This window comes from Heterodontus francisci, chromosome 5 (assembly GCF_036365525.1).
Source record: "Heterodontus francisci isolate sHetFra1 chromosome 5, sHetFra1.hap1, whole genome shotgun sequence".
In the NCBI taxonomy this organism is placed as follows: Eukaryota; Metazoa; Chordata; class Chondrichthyes; order Heterodontiformes; family Heterodontidae; genus Heterodontus; species Heterodontus francisci.
Genome location: NC_090375.1, coordinates 28529969 through 28555948, shown reverse-complemented (window position 1 = coordinate 28555948; position 25980 = coordinate 28529969).

Sequence of the window (25980 nt, the reverse complement as noted above, 5' to 3'; positions counted from 1 at the left end):
AGAAGCCATTGATGACGATTCTCCGGCTATGATTACATAGATAAGAATGGAACCAGGCAAGTGCAGTCCCACCCAGCTGGATGACGGTGGGAGGATGGTGTAGTCAATCTTGTTAAAGGCTACATACAGGCCGCGAAGGACGGGGCGGGATAGTTTACCACAGTCACAATCACATAGGATGTAATTTGTGACTTTGATAAGAGCCGTCTCGATACTGTGGCAGGGGCAGAAATCTGATTGGAGGAATTCAAACATGGAGTTCCGGGAAAGATGGGCACAAATTTGGGAGGTGACAACAGGTTCAAGGACTTTGAAGAGGAAAAGAAGGTTGGAGATGGAGTGGTAGTTTTCAGGGACAGAGGGGTCAAGGGTTGTTTTTTTTTGAAGAGAGGGATGATGATGGCAGATGTGACGGAGAGAGGGACAGAACCTGAGGCGAGAGAGCCATTAACAATATCAGTTAACATGGGAGCCAGGAAGGGAAGTTGGGTGGTCAGTAGGTTTTGGGAATAGGGTTGAAAGAGCAGGAGGTGGGTCTCATGGACAAGATGAGTTTGGAGAGGGCATAAGGGGAGATAGGAGAGAATTTAGTGAAGGAAACAAGTTCTCGGCTAGGGCAGGGGGGAGCCTTAGAGGAAGTTTGGCTCAGTGGGTTGGGGGAAGGGAATCAGATGGAGCTGATCGGATGGTGACAAAGAAATCCATGAGCTCCTCGCGTTTGTTGTTGGAGGTAAAGGTGGAGGAGACAGGGGAGAGGGGTTTACGAAGATAGTTTGCGGTAGATTTGAGATATTAGCCACTCCTTGTGTTAAGAAATGGTTCCTAACGTCAGTCCTAATCTTCCATTTTAACAATTTGTACCTATAGCCCCTTGTCATGCAGTGATTATTTACATTAAAATAGTACTTTTGACAAACTTTTTCATTTCCACTTAGGGCCCACTATTCTAATGGAGAGATGTTGGTGTAATGGCAATGTCACTGGATTAATAACCCAAAGGGCCAGGCTAATTCCCTGGGGACATAGGTTCAAATCTCACTATGACAGCTGGTGGAATTTAAATTCAATTAATTAATAAAAATATGGAATTGAAAGCAAGTCTCAGTAATGGTGCCATGAAACTATCATTGATTGTTGTGAAAACCCATCTGGTTCACTAATGCCCTTTAGGGAAGGAAATCTGCTGTCTTACCTAGTCTGGCCTACATGTGACTCCAGGCCCACAGCAATGTGGTTGACTCTTAACTGCCCTCTGACATGGTCTAGTAAGCTACTCAGGTGTCAAGGGCAATTAAGGATGGACAACAAATGCTGGTCTTGCCAGTGATGCCCACATCCCATGAAACGAATAAAAAAAATGGAGGCCCAGCACATTAATCTGGCTGATGCAGGTTGATAAAAGGATTGGAATCTGGTTTGGACAGGTTGCAACCTGTTTCCACTTCAGCAGGAAACTCTGGTGGGGTTGAGGAGAACAAAACTCTGACTATGTTCCCTAGGTCAAGTGGCTTGCCTGGACAGTAACCCCAGGAATTCCACCCAGCATGCCTTAGTAAGGTCGCAGCACAACTTTTATTAGCTAATGCCCCAAGACTGTTCCCCCGAGGTATCGATTGGAAAAGTCCACATGTTCCCACAAAAATGGAAGAAAATTTACAGTAGCTTTTCCCAGAGCCTCGGGCTCCACTTCCACCCTCAGAGTGGTACTGCAATGCGTCAATTGTGTTCTCGGCTGAAACACCCTTACAGGTGAGTGTCACCGACCAAAACCTTGCTAATGACTCTATCCACATAATTTGGGATTAGGCCCGCAGCTTTACATTTGGTGGATGCAGGTTTTGATTTGATGATTTTATGCTAAAATAATGGTCCCATCCGAATTTCAGACTCTTCATATCCTATATACCTTTAAAGGATCCTCTCTCACTTTCCTTCTTTCAAGGATAAAAATCTGAGTTTTCTAACTTTTTCAAATAATTCAATCTTTTGGCATTAAGTATCAGCCTTATGTTTCTTCTCTGCGGCACTTCAAGATTGTATACAGGATTGGAACAGCCTATCTTGCTGGCTTGTTTGATTCCTTTGTGCCTGGTGTCCAGACCTGAATGCAGCATTCAAGTGTCACCTGACTAAAGTATGATATAGCTTCAGGTTAATGGTTTCTGACTCTGCAATAACTGGATAAGTGTTTAGTCTACTATCATAGTCCTTTAAGCCTATTTAGTGGCGAGTCGAAGAGACTTAGCAGTTGGCAGGAAAAAAGACAGAAGCGCAAGGGGAGAGCCAACTGTGTAACAGCCTCGACAACCAATTTTTTCTGCAGCACCTGTGGAAGAGTCTGTCACTCTAGTATTGGCCTTTATAGCCACTCCAGGCGCTGCTCCACAAACCACTGACCACCTCCAGGCGCTTACCCATTGTCTCCCGAGACAAGGAGGCCAAAGAAGAAGAAGAAGAAGAAGGAGTACCTCCTTGTAAGTGATGAATAAGTCATTGAGTTTATGGGGCAGGCTAGATGGACCAGCTGGGTCTTTTTCTGCCCAATATTTTTCTATGTTTGTAATTGTAGAACCTCCTGTGATGGTTGCATGAAACTAATGTCTGCTCTAGTGAATACTTCCTTGAAATAATAATTTAGTATGTCAATTCTTTTAAGTTCAGCTAGTTTCAACCTCATTTGCATCCTTAAGGATCCCAGTTGATAACCTTCTTTCCTCTATAAGATGAATTTGTTATTGTCACCTTTGCTTCCACAGCTATGCCTATTTCTTTGTTACTCTGAGCACATTCCTTTACAATTTCAGAAAGTTCTCTCCCTGCATTCTTCCCTATGGTTCTCTTAACCTCAACTCTTCAGGCTTTGTATTTCTCCAAATGATCTCGCTAAAGTCTTACACCCTTAAGGAGAAGAAAAATGAGAAGATTTCCTGAAGTATCTTCTGGGAGCTGGTGACAGTCTAAGAACATATTGTTGGCCAGACAAAGAAATTCATCAGGGCAAAAATATGGAAAAAGATGGTTTGAAGGTAAATAATCCCAAAAATGCAAATTAAATTAACATTGATGATCAGAATTTGAAGTAAAACTTTTTCTATGGATTAATTGAACAAGTCATCAATGGCCAGTGCCATTTTTGGGTAAGTGGAAACTATGGATCACTCAATTATATAGGCCTTCAAAATTTTCCACCTCTAACCAAGCTGCTTTGATATTACATACGACATCTGGAAACCAGAAAGTCCAGTCTATGCTAAACCAGTGGATCTCAGTGAGGGCAGCGATTGACCCAGTGCCTACCTTCTACAGCTTTTACATACTTCATTCACAATATATCATATGCATTGTATCGGCTTTGTTAATTAAGGAAAATACTGTCTGAGGTCATGAAACCTATAGTATCCGCATGTAAATTTGACAGTGATCAGTCATGAGCTTTCATTGCCTCATGAACTTGAAAATATGAAATGTGATATCCCTAATCCTCAGAGGCAACCAACAAAATTAAAAGTTTCACAAATGTTAAGGACCTGAGTAGTCCCCGCACAACTCAGAGCACAGGTTCGACTTTTCTTTGACAGATGTGGCTTATGATTAACTTTTATCTTGCTATAAATGCATGCCACTATAATCCCATGTCCTTCTGTTTTCAGTCTCCCTCTGCTTCTTATCATTGTTTGTATGTTCCTTTGTAGATGATGTTGCATAAGATTAGCGATTGCAGGAAGAGACGGAGCCTCTGATCAGCTTTACCTGCATTTTATAAAGCCGGACCCTTTATTATTTTACTCATTAAATCAACAACAAAGAGAATTCATCATTTAAGACTGCTTTTAATGAATATACCAGTGGTTTTGTTTAGGTCATAAAATTGAACTCAAGCATTATTGCTCAGTGGCTCCATTGTTTAAAGATTGTCTGAGAGAAAATAAGTTAATCATTAAAGGGAAGTAGGCACACTTTTTATTGAAGGGTCAAGGTGATGAACAGGTTCAAGTCGGGATGGGCTTTGCATTGCTTTGATCTTATCATTATTATAGTAAAATGGTTTCATGTAAAGTGAAAATAAAATTTTTATGTAGAATAAATTACTCTTGATCTTGACAAGCCTTTATCCTGAGCCAAGCATAACATTTCTGAGATATGAAGGCTGTAATTCTGCTCAGTGGAAATAGTTACGTGGGTAGTAACTAGGCCAGGAGAGATTGGAAAATCCGAGGTTCCCAAACTCGCTGGCTCCCTCTTCATTTCATGCAATGTAATAAATCAGGTAGCTGGTTTCCCACCATATTGTTTGCTCTCACACATAAGTTATATAGTTATCTATCAGGAGTTCTCTAGTAACATTAGGAGCTTGTTGTTAAGGGTGGCCCAGGCTTTGATATTCTTATCACTTTTTTTTTTACATGTTAATTTTGTAACAATCTATTCTGATAGTTGTGTGGATTTCAGTGCCAAAGGATTCTGTGACAGAATCTTCACTGTGATTGTGTGTTACTAAGAACTGCCAACTATTATGGGCCCACGGAGAGTGTGGGGTGGGGGATTTTTATCGGGATGGGTTCTGTTCTTCCTCCTCTGTCATTGCCAGGATTAATCCTCGTCTTTAGAGACACTTTTGCTGCAGTCTCAGAAGTCTTTCTTCCATTATTTGGAGTCCAAAGATATTATGCAGATAGGTTGAGCAGTTAGCACTTGGGAGGCTATGCTTCCCTTACTGAAATAAAAACAGCAAGTGCTGGAAATACTCAGCTTGTATGGTAGCATCTGTGGAGAGAGAAACACAGCGTTTCAGGTCACTGACCCTTCATCAGAACTGGGAAATGTTACAAATCTAATAGGTTCTCATAATGAACAACTTCTCCTTTAACTCCACTCACCTCCTTCAATTAAAAAGTATTACAATTGATACCTGCATGGATCCTAGCTATGCCTGTCTTTGTTCCAGTCCTGCTCAGGCCCCCTCTCTCACTTCTTTTTCTGGCAAATTGATGACTGTATCAATGCCATTTCCTGCACGCATCCTGAACTGGAAAATTTCATCGACTTTGCTTCCAATGTCCACCTTTCTCTTGCCTTCACATGGTCCATCATCAACTCCTTCCTTCCTTGATTTCTCTGTCTCCATTTCTGGGGATAAGCTATCATCCAGTAGTCACTACAAGCCCACTGACTCCCACAGATACCTCAACTACACTTCCTCACACCCTGTTTCCTGTAAGGACTCTATTCTATTCTACCAGTTTCTCCATCTCCATTGCATCTGTTCGGACGATGCAACTTCCATAGTCGTGCTTCCAATATGTCTTCCTTTTTTCTCAACTGAGAATTCCCCCCACCGTGGTTGACAGTGCTCTCGACTGTGTTCATTCCATTTCCTACATTTCTTCTCTCACCCCTTCCTTTCCCTCCCAGAACTACAATAGGGTTCCCCGTGTCCTCACCTTCCACCCCACCAGCCTCCGTATTCAATGGATCATTTGCGCTACCTCCAGCGTGATGCCACCACCATGGCAAACAAAGGAAGATAAGGATTATATACGATTAAAAGAAAAGGCCTATAAAGTTTACAGAAATAGTAGTACATGTGAGGTTTGGGAGGATTTTAGAATACAGCAAAAGAGGACCAAGAAACTGATAAAGAAAGGGAGAATAGAATATGAATGTAAACTGTTATGATCAGGTGAGGAAGGGGTCTCAGGCTTCCATCTCAGCCATTTCCTGGTTTGGCCGTAACAGGGTTTACTTTTTAAAAAAGTTTTTTTTAGCTTCACCTCAATGAGTCCTTGCTCACTGCTTTCTCATTGGAATTGTAAATGAACCAATCAGACAGGCTTTCTCAGGTTTAAACAAAAAGATGTAAGTTTATTAACCTTAATACACTAACTCAGTTAAAACTACTAAAACTATGCGATGCAACCACACTAGCAGGCATACGTGATAAACACACACATACATACAAATAGACACAGAGGAGGAGAAGGAATTAAAGGGGGAAGGTTTGAAGTAGTAGATGGAATTCAGTCACTGTTTTTGCTTTGAATTAAAAGACCTTGATTGGAGTTAATTCTTGCAGTTCTTATTGGGGCCCAGTGCACACTTTCAAACTTGTTTCACTGGTACCGAAAAGTTGCAGGGGTCTTCTGTCTTGAGGCTTAAAGTTGCTAGTTGCTTCCGTGGGTCTCTGGAACTTTGCGTGACAGAGTGAGACAGTGAGACAAAGAGAGAGACCTTGGGCTGAATTTTATGCCCCATGCCCCCCAAAGAACGGAATGGTGGCAGGGGGGTGGTGTAAAATGGAGCAGGAGGCTTGGTGGACCCTTCCCGACCCGTACCCGCCTCCGCCACCACTTTATGCAAGGCGGCGGCGTAAAATGGCTTCCCCGCCCCAGGCCAATCAGGGCCCTTAAGTGGCCACTTAAAGGTCACTTAAGGGCCCAAGCCCGCCTCCACGGGGATTTTACGTATGGCAAACAGGCGTCCTAGACCCAAGAAAATCTGCCTGACAAAACCAGGCAGCTTTCTGATGACCTGATCAGGCACCCTGTGCCCGATGGAAGGCCGCCCCCTGCTGCCCCAACCACCCCCAACACCCCCCCACCACTCTCCCCCCCATCCCCCCAATCGACCACCCTTGCCTCATTGGGGCCCAACTGATCATCCCTGGCGAGGCAACAGAAACTTACTTTAGGTCCGGGGCTTCCCGACATCTTCTTTTGTAGGCTGGGCTGCTGTCCCAGCAGTGGCCATCACTCCCGGTGGTGCTGCTGGGACAGAGACCTTCCGGCCCGTTGATTAGCTGGCAGCTTTATTAGGGGGGACTTCCACCTGCTTGAGGTAGGGACTCCCGTCTCAGGCAATTAAAGCCTGGGGACCCGCAAAATACGGGTGGGATCCCCAGGCCAGGTGGAAGCAGGTTCGCCACCGACTTTTCAGTCAATGGACGGCTCCTGGCTGCCTAGGGTAAAATTCCACCCTTGCTTCTCTTTGGTCTTCAAAATTGCAGTCTTCCCAAATCTTTCTTTGAGGCACAATTCAACAGTTCCCAGACTAGCCAGCAGGTTAGTCATGTGACCAGCTCTTTGTTTGAAACAGCATTGCCTGCGAAGCTTGTTGATTCTTCAAAGCTTACTCGACACACTCAGTGGGTGGCAGGGGGGTGGCGTGCTGACACTTACACAGACAATGACTCTCAATGTCTTTTGATCATCACTATTGACAAAACCCATCTGGCTAATTGAATCAGGGAGCACTCCCATTGTCTCTCTAGATGACTGTCTCTCAGAATGCAAATATGCAGCCATGTTTTCATCCATTCAGCTCTCTGGTCTTTTTCAACAAGTTATGATCAATGTCCAGTAAAAGTTCAAATAGTGTTCCATATGAAGAAATTGATATGTTTCTGTTAAGACCCAGTGAGAAAGGTATCTAGGGTTCCCTCTTAGCCTTCACCTGACCTTTCTGTAACGGTTTAATTTTAAACACACCGTGTTTTTTGCTCCCCCTTGGTGAATCCTTGTTCACTGTTTTTCAATAATAGGGCAAAGAAACCAGCACAAACAGGTTTTCTTAGGATTAAAGAAGAAAGGTTGAAATTTATTAAACTTAAACTCTAATTTGGTTGATGCCTGCAGATACATGACACACCCACGCTAGCATGCATATACGATACACGCATGCAAATAGAGACAGAAAAGAGCAGAAGGAAAAATAAAGTGGAAAAGTTTGAGGCAATATCTGAAGAGTTTTTGTTACGGTTCTTCGAGCTCACTGTAGAGTCCTTGCTTGTAGGTAGATCTGGCTTTTCTTTGGGGCCCAGTGTTCTTCTTAAACCTTGTTCACTGTAGGAAGCTTTTCTCTCTTGGGGTTCATGTGTCTTCAATGTATTCAGAGGCTTGTGAGAAAGAGATGGGAGCAGACAAGAGAGATCTTCTCAGTCCTGGAGCAAACAGTCTTTCTGCATTCAAACTCTCTGTGGCTAGTTCAAAAAACTCTGGAACAGCCTGTTAGTCATGTGACAAGCTGCTCCAACCAGTCCTGGCCCCTGTGGATTGCATCACCCCCAGCAGTCCCTGGACTGCGCTTCCCCACCCCCTCACTGTCCGATGATCAATATCCATTGTGGGTTGAATGTGTCAGCGAATGGTCCTTTGTCGACATAACACCGTCTGTTAGTATGCAAATGTTTTTTCCAGACATGGCTGATCTGTTCAACAAGTCATTTCCTCACTCCAGCAACAGTTTAAAATCAATGTTCATGACAAAAGTAATGTGCCTCATTCTTAGCAGGTGGGGGCCTAGCGTGACAGTTTTCATTTGGCAGGTGTGGTTTCCATCACAAAACAAACAAAAAACATAAAAACTGACTGTGAAAGCTTCTATAGACACGTAAAAAGGAAACATTTGGCTCAGACAAATGTGTGTCCATTACAGGCAGTCAGGAGAATTTATAATGGGGAATAAAGAAATGGCAGAGAAGCGAAATGATTACTTTGTGTCTGTCTTCACTGAGGAAGATACAAGAAATCTCCCAGAATTAGAGATCCAAGTGATTAGGGAAAATGAGGAATTAAAGAAAATTAGTATTAGTAAGAAGGTTGTATTGGAGAAATTAATGGCGCTGAAGGTTGATAAGTCCCCAGGACCTGATATTCCTCATCCCAGAGTGTTGAAAGACATCACTATGGAGATAGTGGATGTATTGGTATTCATCTTCCAAAATTCTATAGATTCTGGAACAGTTCCTGCAGATTGGAAGGTAGCAAATGTCTCCCCACTATTTAAGAAGGGAGAGAGAGAGAAAACAGGGAACTACAGACCTGTTAGCCTTACATAGTGGTAAGGAAAATGTTAGAATATGTTCTTAAGATTGTGATAAATGGACACTTGGATAATAATGATCTGATTAGGCATAGTCAACATGGATTTATGAATGAGAAATTATGTTTGACGAACCTGTTGGAGCTTTTCGAGGATGTTACTAACAGAATTGATAAAGGGTGGACGTAGTATACTTGGATTTTCAGAAGGCTCTTGATAAAGTCTCCCACAGGAGGTTGGTTAGCAAAATTAAAGCACATGGAATAGGAGGTAATATACTGGCATGGATTAAGGATTGACAGGTAGAAAACAGAGAGTAGGAATAAACAGGTCAACTGTGACTAGTGGGGAACTGCAAGGATCAGTACTTGGGCCCCAGCTCATCACAATATATATCAATGATTTGGATGTGGGAATCAAATGTCGTATTTCCAAGTTCGCAGATGACACAAAACTAGGTGGGAATGTATGTTGTGAGGAAGATACAAAGCAGCTTCAAGGGGATTTGGACAGACTTAGTGAGTGGGCAAGATTGTGGCAGATGGAATATAATGTGGAAAAATGTGAGGTTATCCATTTTGGTAGGAGGAACAGATGTGCAGAGTATTTCTTATACGGTAAGAGATTAGAAAATGTAGCTGTACAGAGGGACCTGGGTGTCCTTATCAATAAGTCACCGACAGCTAATATGCAGGTGCAGCAAGCAATTAGGAAGGCTAATGGTATTTTAGCCTTTATCGCAAGAGGATTTGAGTACAGGAGTAGTGCCGTATTGCTTCAATTGTATAGAACCATGGTTAGACCACACTTGGAGTATTGTTGGCCCCCTTAACTTAGGAAGGATATTATTGACATAGAGGGAGTGAAACGAAGGTTCACCAGACTTGTTCCCGGGATGGCGGGACTGACCTATGAAGAGAGATTGGGGAAACTTGACCTGTATTCTCTAGAGCTTCAAAGAATGAGAGGTGATCTCATTGAAACCTATAAAATACTTAAAGGGATAGACAGGGTAGATGAAGGTAAAATGTTTCCCCTGGTTTGGGAGTGTAGACCCAGGGGACACAATTTCAAAATAAGTGCAGAGCTGAGGAGAAATGTCTTTACTTATCAGGTTGTGAATCTTTGGAATTCTCTACCCCAGAGGGCTGTGGAAGCTCAGTCATTGAGAATGTTTAAAGCAGAGATTGACAGATTTCTAAATACCAATGGCATAAAGGGATAAGGGGATAGTGTGGGAAGAAGGCATCGAAGTGAAAGATCAGCCATGATCGTATTGAATGGTGGAGTAGGCTCGATGGGCTGAATGGCCTACTCTTGCTCCTATATTCCTAAACACATCTTTCTCTCCCCTTCAGCATTCCGAAGGGACTGTTCTCTCTGTGACACCCTGGTCAATTCCTCAGTTACCTCCACCACCCATTCACTTTCCCATGGCACCTTCCCATGCAAGCGTAGGAGATGCAATACCCGCTCTTTTACCTCCTTCCTTCTCACTGTCCAAGGCTCCAAACCCTCCTTCCAGGTGAAACAGCAATTTACTTGTATTTTTTCTATATCATGTACTGTATTCGCCGCTCACGATGTGGTCTCCTCTACACTGGGGGGACCAAACACATACTGGGTGACCACTTTGCAGATTACCTCCATTCAGACTGCAAGCGTGACCCCAAGCTTCCAGTTGCCTGTCATTTTAATTCTCCATCTTGCTCCCACTCTGACCTTTCAGTCTTTGGCCTGCTGCAGTGTTCCAATGAAGCTAAACACAAGCTTGAGGAACAGCACTTCATCTTTCAACTGGGCACTTTACAATTTTACATCATAACCTCTGCCACCATTGTTTCATTTTACTTTACTGTTTTTGTTTCCTCTTATTTCTCTCTTATTTCCCTTTCTTTCCTTTTGGACGACAGCTGTTCACAATTTTGTCATTCACACCTCCTCGAGACGCATCTTTTGTTTCTTTACGTGTCCCATTACCACTCACTTTGGCCTTTGTTATGACTGAGGTGGGAGTGTCAGTTCAGTCCCAATACTCCACAGATGGCAGCATATTAAAGTTTTCCCACCTACTGGAAATTAGCCAAATTAAACACTTTAATAACCCCTAGAATAAAACAGACCAAACCAGGTATTTTCAAATAACAACAAACAAACTATTTATTAATAAACTAAATCTTAAACACTATTAAGGTAAATTTATGTCTAAAGACCTTATAGCTTCTTATTTATTCTACCCCCCTACCCCATTCACACACATACATTCAAAGATCTAAAGGTTAACCAGTTTTAAAAATAGTGTTTTTAAAAATTAGTTGTTTCTTAAGAATAAATAAAGAACTGGGTTGTAAGTCTTGTTGGGTGAGGTATCCTAGTGTAAAAATAATCAGATTCCACTCAAACTCTCCAGGCGGATTTGATGAACAGTCTTTACTTGATAGGCATTCAAAGCACTTCAGCTGCAGCAGGCGTCACACAGTTCTTTCAACACGGAGTATAACGACAGGTCTATATTTGGGTTTTAAAATTGGTAGTCTGTCAGTTGAAAGTTTACTGTGAATTCCAGAAAATAAAATCAGTCAAGAGAGAGTCAATCTTGAAGCTCAGACCTCTCAGATTGGAAGTAAAGAAAATAAATTTTCCTACCTCCAGCAATACAGATGTTCTTTTCAAAGGTTTTTTTTCCTTAGGCAATTAACACAGCCTGTGGCTCATTGTAGAATTTCTGCTGAGAGAATTCTCTTCCTTCAAGGCAAGCATGCTTTGCTGGTGTCTCTCAAAACTGGTTTCAGCCAGTCCCTGCACGCATTCAAATTGTTACAGTACACCATGTGATCTCTCCTGCTGTGGCCTAGGAGACAGGTGCAGCTGGGGCACACTGTGCCTCTTAGTTTTTACAGGCACACTGTTTTTAAACAGAGTCTTAAAGGCACACTTTTAATCAAAGGAGAAAAAAACAGTTCCCTGACACCTTGCACCATGAAATCTTTTGTCATTTAATCTCTCTGCCCTAGACCCTATTACAGACCTTCCCTTTTCTTCTTCTTCTCACCCTTCCCCCTTCCATTTGCTCAAAACCTATTACATTTCTAACCTTTCTCAGCTCTGATGAAAGTGCACAGACCTGAAACATTAGGCGGCAATTTATACTTCCGCCGCCATAATCGGTGGTGGACGATAACAATGGTCGGCCGCCCGTGTGGACGGCACATCGCGGAGACACCATGCTATGAAACGCGAAGGATCATTTAAATAGTTGGGGCGGACCACCCATCCCGTTGATGTGGAGGGGGAGGGCGGACTGTCCCCGGCAATGGCATCAGCTGCCTTTGCGCAGCAGCTAATGCCATTTTAAAAAGGCTTCGAGCCCTAACCTTCAATTTAAATATTTAAAGGAAAGTGTAATGGAAAAATTTAAATCCATTTAAATCACCCCTCTCCCACCCACCCCTTAACCGTAAAATTCATTACATGCCCTCTCCCCCCACCAAAATATTTCCCCTTCCCACCTTACCCCACCCCCCACAAAGTTCACGAACTGTGCACTGTAACCCTTCCCACCATCCCTACACCAATGATATTGTTTTGACCCTGCTTCTCCGCCCCCTCCCCCCTCACTGAGAACCTGACCTGCAACCCCCACCCTACCAGTGTTCTGCCTCGGTTCCCTGGATGGGGATCTGAAGGTGCGAGGCTGCTGACCACGGGCACGAATATCGCACCAGGACAGATGGCAGGAACGTGAAGGTAATTAATTCCTTTATTTAAATTTATTTGAATGTTTAAATGTACTGCCTGTGTGGAGTTTGCAAGGTCTCCCTGTGTCTGCGTGGGTTTCCTTCGGGTGCTCCGGTTTCTTCCCACATGCCAAAGACTTGCAGGTTGATAGGTAAATTGGCCATTAGCAATTGCCCCTAGTGTAGGTAGGTGGTAGGGAAATATAGGGACAGGTGGGGATGTGGTAGGAATATGGGATTAGTATAGCATTAGTATAAATGGGTGGTTGATGGTCGGCACAGACTCGGTGGGCCGAAGGGCCTGTTTCAGTGCTGTATCTCTAAACTAAACTAAACTAAACATCTTTTCCTCCTACCAAAACGGATAACCTCACATTTTTCCACATTATATTCCATCTGGATGTTCTTGCCCACTCACTAAGTCTGTTGTTACGACCAGGTGAGGAAGGGGACACAGGCTCCCCTCTCAGCCCTTTCCTGGTTTGGTCATAAGAGGTTTAACTTTTAAAACACACTTTTTTTAGCTTCTGCTCAGTGAGTCCTTACTCACTGCTCTCTAATTGTAATTGTAAAGGAATCAACCAGGCAGGTTTTCTCAGGTTTAAACAAGAAAGGTGTAAGTTTATTAACCTTAAAACTCTAATTCAGTTAATACTGCTAAAAATACAAGACGCAACCATGCTAGCATGCATACGCGATAAACACACACACAAATAGATACAGAGGAGGAGAAAGAATTAAAGGGGGAAAGTTTGAAGTAGTAGATGGAATTCAGTTACTGGTTTTGGGCTGGCTGTAAAGTCTTTGATTGAAATAAGTCTTGCAGTTCTCGTTGGGGCCCAGTGCACATTTTCAAACTTGTTTTGCTGGTACCGGAAAGCTGCAGGGGTCTTCTGTCTTGAGGCTTAAGTTACTTCCATGGATCCCTAGAACTTTGTGTGAGAAAGAGACAGAGAGAGAGAGAGACTTGCTTCTCTTTGGTATTCAAAATCGCAGTCTGCCTGGCTTTACTGTGATGCACAATTCAATCAATTTCCAGGTTGGCCAGCAGGTTAGTCATGTGACTAGCTCTTTATTTCAGATGGCATTGCCTGCGAGCATTGTTGATTCTTCAAAGCTTACTAGGCACACTCAGTGGGGGGAGCGAGGGAGGGGTGTGTGGAATGCTGGCTGTTACACAGACAATGACTCTCAATGTCTTTTGACCATCACTATTGAAAAAGCCCATCTGGCTAATTGAATCAGGGAGCACTCCCATTGTCTCTCCAGGCAACTGTCTCTCAGAATGCAAATGTGCAGCCATGTTTTCAGCCACTGCTCTGTGGTCTTTTTAAACAAGTTATAGTCAATGTCCAGTAAAAGTTCAAATAGTGTTCCATGACGTAATTAATATGTTTCCATTTGGCAGGTGCAGTTTCCGTCACACTGTCTAATACCTCTTGGAGCCAATTTGCATCTTCCTCACAACACACTTTCCCACCTAGCTTTGTTTCATCTGCGAACTTGGAAATATTACATTTGTTCCCCACATCCAAATCATTGATATATAATGTGAACAGCTGGGGCCTAAGTACTGATTCTTGTGGTACCCTAGTCTAGTCACAGCCTGCCAATGTGAGAAAGACCCGTTTATTCCTACACTCTGTTTTCTGCCTGTTAACCAATCCTTAGTTCATGCCAGTATATTACCTCCTATCCCACGTGCTTTAATTTTTCTATCCTGTGGGGGACTTTATCAAAAGCCTTCTGAAAATTTAAGTATACTACATCCACTGACTCCCCTTTATCAATTCTGTTAATAACATCCTCAAAAAACTCCAACAGGTTCGTCAAACATGATTTCCCATTCATAAATCCATGTTGCCTATGCCCAATCAGATCATTATTATACAAGTGTCCATTTATCACATCCTTGAGAATAGATACTAGCATTTTCCCCACTACTAGTAAGGCTAACTGGTCTGTAGTTCCTTGTTTTCTCTCTCCCTCCCTTCTTAAGTAGTGGTGTGATATTTGCAATTAGGAAAGCTAATAGAATGTTATCATTTATTGCGAGGGGAATTGAATACAAAAGTAGGGTGGTTATGCTTCGGTTATGCTTCAGTTATGCAGGGCATTGGTGAGACCACATCAGGAATACTGTGTACAGTATTAGTCTCCTTATTTAAGGAAGGATGTAAATGTGTTGGAAGCAGTTCAGAGAAGGTTTACTAGACTAATACCTGCAATGGGCAGGTTGTCATATGAAGAAAGGTTGGACAGGCTAGGCTTGCATCTGCTGGAGTTAAGGATGAGGCGACTTAATTGAAAGATATAAGATCCTGAGGGGTCTTGACAGGGTGAGTGTGGAAAGGATGTTTCCCCTTGTGGGAGAATCTAGAACTAGGGGTCACTGTTTAAAAATAGTAGTCGCCCATTTAAAACAGAGATGAAGAGAAATTTTTTATCTCAGAGGTTCGTGGGTGTTTGGAACTCTCTTCCTGAAAAGGTAGTTAAGCAGAATCTTTAAATATTTTTAAGGCAGAGGTAGATAGATTCTTGATAAGCATGGGAGTGAAAGGTTATCAGGGGCAGGCAGGAATGTGGAGTCGAGGTTACAATCAGATCAGCCACGATCTTATTGAATGGCAGAGCAGGTTCGAGGGGCCAAGTGACCTACACCTGCCCCTGCTGGTTGTTGGAGGTCAATCCTCAGCTCCAGGACATCACTGCAGGAGTTCCTCAGGGTAATGTCCTAAGCCCAACCATCTTCAGCTGATTCATCAATGGCCTTCCTTCAATCACAAGGTCAGAAGTGGGGATGTTCGCTGATGATTGCACGATGTTCAGCACCATTTGCGAACCCACAGATACTGAAGCAGTTCGTGTAGAAATGCAGCAAGACCTGGACAATGTCCAGGCTTGGGCTGATAAGTGGCAAGTAATATTCGTGCCACACAAGTGCCAGGCAATGACCAGCTCCAAAAAGAGAGAATCTAACCATCTCCCCTTGTCATTCAATGGCATTACAATCACTGAATCCCCCACTATCAACATCCTAGGGGTTACCATTGACCAGAAACTGAACTAGAATAGCCATATAAATACTGTGGCTACAAGAGCAGGTCAGAGGCTGTGAATCCTGCGGCGAGTAACTCACTTCCTGACTCCCCAAAGCCTGTCCACCATCTACAAGGCACAAGTCAGGAGTGTGATGGAATACTCTCCACTTGCCTGCAGCTCCAACAACATTCAAGAAGCTCGACACCATCCAGGACAAAGCAACCCGCTTGATTGGCACCCCATCCACAAATATTCACTCCCAAAACCACCGCCGCACAGTGGCAGCAGTGTGTACCATCTACAAGATGTTCTGCAGCAACGCACCAAGGCTCCTTAGACAGCACCTTCCAAACCTGCGACCTCTACCAATTAGAAGGACACAAGGGCAGCAAATGCATGGGAACACCACCATCTGCAAGTTCCCCTCCAAGTCACACACCATCCTGACTTGGAATTATATTACCATTGCTTCACTGTCGCTGGGTCAAAATTCTGGAACTTCCTTGCTAACAGCACTGTGGGTGTACCTACCTCATATGGACTGCAGCAGTTCAAGAAGGCAGCTTACTTAGGGATGGACAATAAATGTTGGCCTAGCCAGTGACTTCCACATCCCATGAATGAACTAAAAAAAATTCATATGTTCATATTCCAAGGTGCTTCACAGGAGTGTTATCAGACAAAGTTTGACACCGAGTCACATAAATTGACATTAGGATCGGTTGAAAGCTTGGTGAAAGAGGTAGTTTTCAGGAACACCTCAAAGGAGGAGAGAGATGAAGAGAGGCGGAGAGGTTTAGAAAGGGAATTCCAGAGCTTAGGGTCAAGACAACTGAAAGCACAGCCACCAATGGTAAGGGGAAGAGTAGGGAGGATGCACAAGTAGTCAGAATTGGAAGCATGCGGATAACGAATGTAGGGTAGAGAAGGTTACAGAGATAGGGAGGGATGAGTTCATGGAGGGATTTGTAAACTAGGATGAGAATTTTAAAAAGGAGGCATTACCAGACTGGGAGAAAATGTCGGTCAGTGAGCATGAGGTGAATAAAACTTGGTAAATGTTGGGATATGGCCAGCAGAGTTTTGAATGAAATGAAGTTTATGAAGGGTGGAAGGCCGGTCAGGAGAGCATTGGAATAGTTGAGTCAGGAGGTAACCAAATTATGGATAAGGCTTTCAGTAGCAGATGGGTGGAGGCAGGTGTGGAGATGGGCAATATTGCAGAGATGGAAATAATGGAGAGAATATGGGGTCAGAAGCTCAGTTCAGGATCAGATCAGATGCTCAGGTTCTGATCAGCCTGGGTCTTGAAAGGGATTGGAATTGATGGCTAGAGAACAGCGATTGTGGTAGGGGCCAAAGTCAATGGTTTTGGTCTTCCTTGGTAGTACCCTTGCTGCTGAGTCACAAGGTTCCAGCTTCAAGTCCCACTCCAGGGCTTGAGCATAAAAATCAAGGCTGCCACTCCAGTACAGTACTGAGGGACTGCTGCACTGTTGGAGGTGCCGTCTTTCAGACGAGATGTTAAACCAAGGCCCCAACTGCCTGCTTGGGTGGATGTAAAAGATATTGTGGCACTGTTTTGAAGAAGAGCAGGGGAGTTCTCTCCGGTATCCTGGCCAATATTTATTCCTCAATCAACATCACAAAAACAGATGATCTGGTCATTATCACTTTGCTGTTTGTGGGCGTTTGCTGTGTGCAAACTGGCTGCCACATTTCCTACATTACAACAGTCACTATAGCTCAAAAAGTACTTTATTGGCTGTAAAGTGCTTTGAGACATCCGCTGGTTGTGAACAGCACTATATAAATGCAAGTCTTTCTTTTTTTCTTTTCCCCTATATATCTGCTCATTCAATACTGGATACAGGCAATACAGGCAGTATGACAAATCAGTGGAGGGGTCACTAAGGAGCATTAAGGGGTCACAATGAAGATGTACGCAGGAAGCCGTTTTTGAAACCAGATCTTCAACCATGAAGGACGATATGGTGACAGAAACAGTTTATTTGCCACTGAATCTTCTGGGTAGAGTTATTAAGTTTACAGTGCATCGGGCTTGCGATTCGTTATTACATAAGCAAAGCACATTTCAACAAGGCTGAAATAGCCCATTCGCTTAACCAAAATCTCAGTGCTTTTGAAAATTTATGTCTTCTGCTGGTTTCCAAATAAAATTCAAATCATATTTTAAATCACATTTCACAGCTGATATATAATTTTGCATGGGTGCAGAGCAAAAGGATTGCTGCAAGTATCCTTATGGATTAAATTAATAAATACTTAGGCACAGAATCATTGGGGCATACCAAAGGGAACATTACGATCCACATATGTTTCTGTTTTAATGTGATATGTTTAAGTCAACATTTCTTCAGCTATGTCAGTTTTTCTGTCATACTGAACAGCCAGCGTGCCCACTTAAAACAAAACTACTACATCATTAGGTGGTTTAGCAGTTATATTTTTGTAACTGCTCCAACCACTGTACAGCCCACTGTCATCTGGGTTTTTCCTTGAAGGCAAGGTCACAATAACATTCTACTCCACATCAAAGCTAGTCAATGTTATTGAGAAAACCTCTGCTCTAAGTGTTCCTCTTTTTGAAAAGGACCATAATCTGCCTTTATCTCTGTGAAAGTGCATCATAAGCCATTTATAAAAGACAGATTGCAGGATACCATGAATCTCTTGTTCTGCCCACATTCAGAAAGATGCACTGGAAAAAGGACAGTAACAACAAGGTTGATGCAAGTTTTAAATGAGATAATCTTGTTTTCTTAAAAAAAAAATCAAATCAATCTTATATTTAAAAAGAAAATTAGGATGTTTGAATGCAAGCTGAAATATCAGCCTGCTCTATGTCTACAATACAATAAAGTGCAAATAGTTTGATTACAAAAAGTTTGTATGCAATAGTTGAAAGGTTGTGATATATCGCTTATTCCATCTTCACGAGTGACTGCAAAGTCATTAAAAATAAGTTCACGCACATGTGCAAATTAGAATATTTCTATTTATGGAGATTGAGTTCAAATGAGGATTAGATGATATAATTCTGGATTCTAATTTTCTTCCTCTTTTCTCTTAAAGGCAATGGCACTTTGCTACACTATTGTATGAACACAATACATTCATTTGAAATCCTTACCTGCACTATTTGAACAGAGGCATTAACCTGTTTTTAAAATTGGTTGATGCTTCCGGTAAAGTGACACGAGGAAGGAACTTCAAACAAATGCATTGAGGATTTAAATGCTCGTGTCTCATAGCACAATTGCAAGGCCAGTGATTCTTGCTATTTCTTTGAAATTTATTCTCGAATGTAAGATGCTAGCAAAACCTAATTTATTTCCCAGCCCTTGTTGCGTTGTCGAAGTGGTGGTGGGCCTTCTTGAATTACTGCAGTTCTTGTGCTGATGGTGCTCCCATGATGGTGTTAAGTGAGGAATTTCAATATTTTTACCCAGCAGCAATGATGGAACTGCAGTATATGCTCATTTTGTGTAACTTGGAGGTGATGGTGTTCCTATGGTCTTGTTGCCTTTGTCCTGCTCAGTAGTGGAGGTCACAGAGCTAGTACGTACTGTTGATGTGAGCTTGGTAAGTTCTTGTAGTGAATCCTGTAGATAGTACATACCGCAGCCACAGTGTGTCATGCACCTTGCGTTGACACATCAATTTGACCAGTTTCACAAAATTTGAGGTTATGGATTGATATGTGTGGAGTAGGATGTGAATGGATTGTTTGAATGTTTTCCCCTCCGACATTCTACCTTTCAGACTTTCCTTTTTCACCATGTTGAATCGTTCAATGCCACCATTCGATTGCGGGTTGCAGCGTGGAGTCAGTGGCAAGGCCTGTCCTGGATGTTTTTTTAACTTGTTCTTGGATTGTAAGTGAAGTGGGCAAGGCCAGATTTATTGTCCCTCCCTGACAAGGTGGTGGTGGACTTTCTCCTTCATCTTGGCATCAAGCTTTTCAAGTTGTTTCAGCCTCAGCCAGCCAGGCGAATGGTAAGTATCCCATCACACTCCTGACTTTTTAAATGGTGGGAAGATTTTGAGGTCCTACTGTTCTGAATAACCAGTCTCTGAACCGTTCTTCTAGCCATGGTGTTGATATGGCTGGTCCAGTTAAACTTCTGATCAATGGTGACTCCCCCAAGATGTTGATGGTGTGGGACTCAGAGATGGTGGTGTCATTGCAGGTCAGAGAGAGGTAGTTGGGCATTTTCTTTTTGGAAATGTTGATTACTTGGTGCTTATTTGGTGCAACTATTACCTGCCACTTGTCAGCTTAAGCCTGGATGTTGCTCAAATCCTGTGGTAGGCTAAAATGGACTGTTTCATTATTGAAGGAATTATAAATAGAGCTGACTATTGTTCAATTATCAGTGAATAGACCCACTTCTTGCCCTATTGGATGAGTTTGCTTTGTCTTGGTTTTTGTGTACAGTTTTCCATATTTTTGGTTAGGTACCAGAGCTATAGCTGCACAGGAATTGCTTGGTCATATGGGGGAAGTGGAGTGTGGGGGGAGGGTGTGGCTGATAGGCGGGGGTAGCTATTTCCAGTGCAGATGTCTCCAGCATATCACCTGTCAGACCCCATAAACTTCACCGTCTATTATGTGCTCAGCTGCTTGTTAATGTCATTTGTTGTGAGCTAGATAGGCTGAAAACCATCATTTATGGTGGTGAGGATCTTGGGAGGAGGCCTAGTGGGTTCGTCCACTCTTCACATATGGTTGTTCATGGAGTTAATTGTCTGATTAACAAGGAGTCAGGAGGGCTAAAAAGGGTCATGAAAAGTAATTGGCAAACAGGATTAAGGAGAATCCCAAGGCTTTTTAGACGTATATAAAGAGCAAGAGGGTAACCAGGGAAAGGGTGGGCCCACTCAAGGACAGAGGAGGGAATCTATGTGTGGAGCCAGAGGAAATGGACGAGGTACTAAATGAGTACTTTGCATCAGTATTCACCAAAGAGAAGGACTTGGTGGATGATGAGTCTAGGGAAGGGAGTGTGGATAGTCTGGATCATGTCGTTATCAAAAAGGAGGAGGTGTTGGGCGTCTTGAAAAGCATTAAGGTAGATAAGTCCCCAGGGCCTGATGGGATCTACCCCAGAATACTGAGGGAGGAAATTGCTGGGTCCTTGACAGAAATTTTTTTATCCTCATTGGCTACAGGTAAGGTCCCAGAGGACTGGAAAATAGCCAATGTTGTTCCTTTGTTTAAGAAGGGTAGCAAGGATAATCCAGGAAATTATAGGCCGATGAGCCTTACGTCAGTGGTAGGGAAATTATTGGAGAGAATTTTTCAGGACAGGATTTACTCCCATTTGGAAACAAATGAACTTATTAGTGAGAGGCAGCATGGTTTTGTGAAGGGGAGGTCGTGTCTCATTAACTTGATGAGTTTTTTGAGGAAGTGACGAAGATGATTGATGAAGGAAGGGCAGTGGATATTGTCTACATGGACTTCAGTAAAGCCTTTGACAAGGTCCCTCATGGCTGGTACAAAAGGTGAAGTCACACGGGATCAGAGGTGAGCTGGCAAGATGGATACAGAACTGGCTCTGTCATAGAAGACAGAGGGTAGCAGTGGAAGGGTGCTTTTCTAAATGGAGGGCTGTGACTAGTGGTGTTCCGCAGGGATCAGTGCTGGGACCTTTGCTGTTTGTATTATATATAAATGATGTGGAGGAAAATGTAGCTGGTCTGATTAGTAAGTTTGCAGACGACACAAAGGTTGGTGGAGTTATGGATAGTGATGAGGATTGTCAGAGGATACAGCAGGATAGAGATCGGTTGGAGACTTGGGCGGAGAAATGGCAGATGGTGTTTAATTCTGACAAATGTGAGGTAATGCATTTTGGAAGATCTAATACAGGTGGGAAGTATACAGTCCATGGCAGAACCCTTAGGAGTATCGACAGGCAGAGAGTTCTGGGCGTACAGGTCCACAGGTCACTGAAAGTGGCAACGCAGGTGGATAAGGTAGTCAAGAAGGCATACGGCATGCTTGCCTTCATCAGTTGGGGCATAGAGTATAAAAATTGGCAAGTCATGCTGCAGCTGTACAGAACCTTAGTTAGGACACACTTGGAATATTGCATGCAATTCTGGTCGCCACACTACCAGAAGGATGTGGAGGTTTTGGAGAGGGTACAGAAAAGGTTTACCAGGATGTTGCCTGGTCTGGAGGGTATTAGCTATGAGGAGAGGTTGGATAAACTCGGATTGTTTTCACTGGAACGACGGAGGTGGAGGGGTGACATGATAGAGGTTTACAAAGTTATGAGTGGCATGGACAGAGTGGATAGTGAGAAGCTTTTTCCTAGGGTGGAAGAGTCAGTTACAAGGGGACATAGGTTTAAGGTGCAAGGAGCATAGTTTAGAGGGGATGTGTGAGGCAAGTTCTTTACATAGAGGGTGGTGAGTGCCTGGAACTTGCTGCCGGGGGAGGTGGTGGAAGCAGGTACGACAGCGACGTTTAAGATGCATCTTGACAAATACGTGAATAGGATGAGAATAGAGGGATACGGTCCCCGGAAGTGCAGAAGGTTTTAGTTTAGACAGGCTTCAAGATCGGCACAGGCTTGGCGGGCCGAATGGCCTTTCCTGTGCTGAACTGTTCTTTGTTCTTTGATTGTCCACCACCATTCTCAACTGGATGTGGTAGGACTATGGAGCTTTGCCAATCTATTGGTTGTGGAACTTCTGGGGGCTGCCTATGGCTTGCTGATTTCTGTGTTTAGCATTCAGGTAGTCCTGTGTCATATCTTCACGTCATCCATAAGTATTTATGGTGCTGCTCCTGGCACACTGTTTCACACTCATCATTGTACAGTTCCATGGAAGCCAGCAGCTATCCAGCACTTCACCTAAGTGGCCATTTTTCATCCATGTATCTTGATAGTGAGTGCTGACAGGCTATTTAACAATGGAAAGCATCACAGGTAACTCCAATGCTGTCCTTATCCAATGCCAGTCCACAATTTCCAGAAGGACGACTTGATAATGATAAAAGAACAAAAACAAGATAAAATATCACCTAGCGGGTGATCACAAATTGCAGATTGCTGCCGTGTGCTGCTTTACTGGGGATGAAAATGCTGATGGACTAATGACTCTTAAATATGGCCGTGTCTGAGCTACCCTTTCACCTTCAATGAAAACTTGCCGTGATGCTGCAAGATACAAATAGATATTCAGAGTTACACTGCTAAAGGGATGATGTTATTTTAATGCTTTTCTTGCCCTCAGCACCCTACTGGGTTCTTACTTTCCTTTCATCTTCTCTCACGCTGTCAGTATTCGTAGCTCATTGTGCCATCAATATCTGAGCTCAGTCAGTCTGTTAATTTATCTACATTTCCGTTGCATTATTTGACTCTGTAATCTGATTGCCTATCTCATGAATCAGTGACGACTCCATTAAACTGGCTGGTTGATAGGCATTGATTATTTCCAATGTTTTTAGCCTACTCCAGCTCATTTGCAACTTGAAATAAATGATGCACAGATGTGTTTTGTTTTCCTCCGATCATATTTTTCTTTTTATAAACAAACTTTGTGGCTGCGATTAAACTAACAAGTATTTGCAACGCAGCAGAAAAGTTTACTGCATGTCTCAATGTACTGAGAAATGACATTGTGTGGTATTAAAAAGAAAAAGAAAGACTTGCATTTATATAGCAGTTTTCATGACCACTGGACGTCTCAAAGCCCTTTACAGACAATGAAGTACTTCTTGAAGTGTGGTCACTGTCGTAATGTAGGAAACGTGGCAACCAATTTGCACACAGCAAGCTCCCACAAACAGCAATGTGATAATGGCTCGATAATGTTTCTTTGTAATGTTGATTGAGGGATAGATATTGGCCAGGACACCAGGAATAACTCCACTGCTCTTCTTCAGACTAGTTCCATGGGATCTTTTACACTCGTCTGAGAGGGCACAATGGGGTCTCATCTTAACCTCTCTGCAACTTCATATAGAATCATAGAATCTTACAGCACAGAAGGAGGCCATTTAAAGGAAGGATTTAGTGGATAAACTATATTACGTAACAGTACAAATCCTGATAAACAGCATCTTAACTTACTGTGAAGTTAAGAAAACCAAGCCTGGATTTTCCGATTGTGGATGTAAACTGGGTGAATGCAATTGGAAAATTGCGTAGGATTCATCACAAAGGATATTCACCACTTTGTGCTATGTGGTATTCGCTGTGTGTAAGAAATACCCAAAGGTAGAATCACACACCTAAAACAAGCTTCATTTAATTATTAATTTGAGTGCAGAGATATCCTGTGCACCATTTCCTGATGTTCTGGAGTGAAAGGAGAAAGAACCTGCATTTACATGGCGCCTTTGACAACCTTAGGATGTCTCAAAATGCTTTACAGTTAATGAAGTACTTCTGAAGTGCAGCTATTATTCTAATGCAGGAATACACAACAGCTAATTTGCACACAGCAAGATTCCACAAGCAAGAATGAAATAATCTGTTTTAGTGATGTTAGCTGAGGGATAAATATCAACAAGAACTCCTCTGCTTTTATTTGATAACATCATAGATCTTTAATGTCCACCTGAGAGACAGATAGAGTCTCAGTTTAACATCCCAACTGGCAGATGGCACCTCTGACAATGCAGTATTCCCTCAGTGCTGCACTGGAATGTCAGCCGAGGTTATAATCCCAGGAGTGAGATTTGAACCAACAACCAATGACTCACAGACAAGAGGGCTACTGCTGAGCCAAGGCTGACACCTGATATACAATAATAAAAGCAAAATACTGCGGATGCTGGAAATCTGAAACAAAAACAAGAAATGCTGGATTCACTCAGCAGGTCTGGCAGCATCTGTGGAAAGAGAAGCAGAGTTAACGTTTCGGGTCAGTGACCCTTCTTCGGAACTGACAAATATTAGAAAAGTCACAGATTATAAACAAGTGAGGTGGGGGTTGGGCAAGAGATAACAAAGGAGAAGGTGCAGATTGGACCAGGCCACATAGCTGACCAAAAGGTCACGGAGCAAAGGCAAACAATATGTTAATGGTGTGTTGAAAGACAAAGCATTAGTACAGAATAGGTGTGAATATACTGAATATTGAACATCAGCAAGTGCAAACCTGAAGAAAAACAACCTGAAAAAAACAGTGGGTAAGCAAACTGAACAAACTAAGATGAAATGAAATAAATGCAAAAAAAGATTGTAAAAAATGTAAAAAGGAATGCAAAAAAAAGGAAGAAAAAATAACTAAAAATGACTAAAAATGAAAGTAAAGTGGGGGGCTGTCATGCTCTGAAATTATTGAACTCAATGTTCAGTCCGGCAGGCTGTAGTGTGCCTAATCGGTAGATGAGATGCTGTTCCTCGAGCTTGCGTTGATGTTCACTGTAACACTGCAGCAATCCCAGGACAGAGATGTGAGCATGAGAGCAGGGGGGAGTGTTGAAATGGCAAGCAACCGGAAGCTCAGGGTCCTGCTTGCGGACTGAGCGGAGATGTTCCGCAAAGCGGTCACCCAGTCTGCGCTTGGTCTCCCCAATGTAGAGGAGACCACACTGTGAGCAGCGAATACAGTATACTACATTGAAAGAAGTACAAGTAAATCGCTGCTTCACCTGAAAGGAGTGTTTGGGGCCTGGGATAGTGAGGAGAGAGGAGGTAAATGGGCAGGTATTACACCTCCTGCGATTGCAAGGGAAGGTGCCCTGGGACGGGGACGAGGTGGTGGGGGTAATGGAGGAGTGGACCAGGGTGTCGCGGAGGGAACGATCCCTTCGGAATGCTGACAGGGGAAGGGAGGGGAAGATGCGACTGGTAGTGGCATCACGCTGGAGGTGGCGAAAATGGCGGAGGATGATCCTTTGGATATGGAGGCTGGTGGGATGAAAAGTGAGGACAAGGGGAACCCTGTCACGGTTATGGGAGGGAGGGGAAGGGGTGAGGGTAGAGGTGCGGGGAATGGGTCGGACACGGTTGAGGGCCCTGTCAACCACAGTGGGGGGAAATCCTCGGTTGAGGAAAAAGGAGGTCATATCAGAAGCACCGTCATGGAAGGTAGCATCATCAGAGCAGATGCGTCGGAGACGGAGAAACTGGGAGAATGGAATGGAGTCCTTACAGGAGGTAGGGTGTGAAGAAGTGTAGTCGAGGTAGCTGTGGGAGTCAGTGGGCTTATAATGGATATTGGTAGACAACCTATCCCCAGAGTTGGAGACAGAGAAGTCGAGGAAGGGAAGGGAAGTGTCAGAGATGGACCATGTAAAGGTGAGAGAAGGGTGGAAATTGGAAGCAAAGTTGATAAAGTTTTCTAGTTCGGGGCGGGAGCAGGAAACAGCACCGATACAGTCATCAAT